The 2,373-nt window shown below is 54.8% G+C and overlaps 1 pseudogene; it reads right to left on the bottom strand.

Moving 5' to 3' along the window:
• Positions 1–1,331: 1,331 nt before the first annotated feature.
• On the bottom strand, positions 1,332–2,373 carry LOC135967223 (tricarboxylate transport protein, mitochondrial pseudogene; annotated as a pseudogene).

The following is a 2,373-nucleotide window of genomic DNA, read 5'->3' as shown; positions in this document are numbered from 1 at the left end:
TTCCCCGCCACTCTGATTTTGGGGTTTAAGGGGGGCAGTCTTGGGGACGGAGCCCCCTCACCCTGTGGGTTCTGACACCATCTCCAGGTTGATCGTGTTGGAACTGAATTGGAGAACACCCAGCTGGTGTCTACTGCTTGGCATGTAGCAGAAAAACCCACATTTGAGCACAGAAGTCTTCTGTATTATTGACTATTTTTGTTTTGGGTAAAAAAATATAAAAATTTTAAAACAAGGTCCTCTGTGTTGATTGTTGTGGTGGGAAAGTAAAGGAAAAACACAGTTTGAGACAGTTTTTCCTGAAACAGTGTTCTCATCTGTATTTTCTTACCTTTACTTTGAATTTATTTTTTTCCCTTGATCCTGCGAAAGGAAAATATCTTGGGCCCCCAAAATCACAAACCTAAAGGGAAAAGTCAAGCTGTGAACTGCTTAGGGCAAGGCAAACCTGCCTCCCATTCTATTCAGTCATCCCTCTACTCACTGAGATAAATGGGTATCTGATTGCCTCCTTCGGAGAGGCTAATCAGAAACTCAAAAGAATGCAACCATTTGTCTCTTATCTACCTATGACCTGGAAGCCCCCTCCCTGCTTCCAGTTGTCCCACCTTTCCAGACGGAACCATTGTTCATCTTACATATGTTGACTGATGTCTCATGTCTCCCTAAAATATATGAAACCAAACTGCCCTGACCACCTTGGGCACATGTGGTCAGGACTTCCTGAGGCTGTGTCATGGGTGTGCTTACTCAACCTTGGCAAAATATCTTTTTAAAAAAATTCTGCCTTGGCACGGTGGTCCTGAGAGTGGTGGGTGCCACCCTGTCCTGGGTGGAGGGAGGGCCTAAGGGCCAGTTAAGGCCAAAGGCGGGAGCCGGGGGGTGTAGCAGACCCTGGAATGCGGAGAAGCCAGGGGCAGGCCCAGAGGCAGCAGTGATAGGCCCGTGGAGGGTGAAAAGCACCGGACTGGGACCCAGGCCACAGGGCACCCCAGGAGGCGGGGCACCGGATCACATGACACAGAACCTGAAACACAGGCACAGGCTCACAGTAAGCACATGGACAAGTAGGCACAGGTTCGCAGGCCAGATGCCTACCAAGCATGGCTGGACCAGACACTGGGATACAGTGGTGGTGTTACACACAGACCACAGGGGAGACACGGCACTATGGGACACATGGACTTGATGGCCACAATGCACAGACCAGGTCACAGAGCTCGAGGGATGTAGGAAGGAGCCTTTTGGCACTACTGCACTGGAATCATGTGAGACAAGGGTGGTGGGGCCTCTGGAGGTGCCTGGGGCGGTCCCCTGTGGCCCCACTGGGCTTAGTCCGTCTTCCACACTTCGTTGAGCAGGTTCACCACCTCATCATAGATGATAAACACTATGGCCACAACCAGGCTGACCTGGCCCGGAGCGGGACAATGCCCTTGTAGAATCCTTGAGCTCCTCCTTTCTCAGGATCTGCCAGAGGCAGTCCATCGAGTTCCGGTATTTGTGCGCCTCCAGGCCCTACCTGCGGGTCTTAATCACGTCCAGAGGAGTGTTTCCAAAGACGCTGGCTGTGCACACCATGGCTCCGAAGACCCCAGTGATCAGCACGTTCATAGGCTTGTTGGGGTTGTCCCCTCCGTACCAACTGTGCAGGGAATGTCATGACGAAGAAGCAGATGGCCTGATTCCAGCCCTGCTTCAGCACCGTGACTGTGAGGCCCTGATACATCCCCTTCAGCCCTTGTTACCGCACAATCTTCCTAACCCGCGGAAGAATACTCTGTACTGGGGGTTTAGGTAGGTGTGGCGGCTGAACTTCACATTGATGGTCTTCATGGGGCACATGATCACCACGGCCTCAGCCACTCCAGCGCCCAGGCAGCACAGCAGCCCGCGCGTGCTGTGCAGCGTCCCTGGGAAACCCGCATGTGGTTGCTGAGGAACCAGAACATTCCGAACCTGGCGGCCACCTTGGGGATGGAGCCGTAGAGCAGGGAGCTGAGGCCGCGGTACAGGCCCAGGACGCCATGGTTGCAGACACTCGGCCACACCGGTCCCGGATGCTCTGGTACCGCAGCGGGTGCGAGCGCTAGTCCAGCTGCCCTGCGTCTTCACATACTGGGTGGGGAAGGTGATGTAGATCTCGATGCTGCCCGCCAGGCCGCCTGCCAGGATCGCCTTCCCCAGGAGCGTCAGCTTGATCTTGCCAGACGCGGGCGCGGCGGCCGCCAGAGCGCGTGGGGTTCGAGGCGCGGCCATGGCGGGCAGGAGGCTGCGCGCAGTGGCGGCCTCGGGTCCGAGACTTTTGAACTCCGCCCAATGAACTTTCTAAATTAACTGAGACCTGCCTGAAATTTTCGAGGTTCACAATCC

Source organism: Macaca fascicularis, chromosome 14 (genome assembly GCF_037993035.2).
Source record: "Macaca fascicularis isolate 582-1 chromosome 14, T2T-MFA8v1.1".
Lineage (NCBI taxonomy): Eukaryota > Metazoa > Chordata > Mammalia > Primates > Cercopithecidae > Macaca > Macaca fascicularis.
This window is presented reverse-complemented; position numbering and strand designations above follow the sequence as displayed.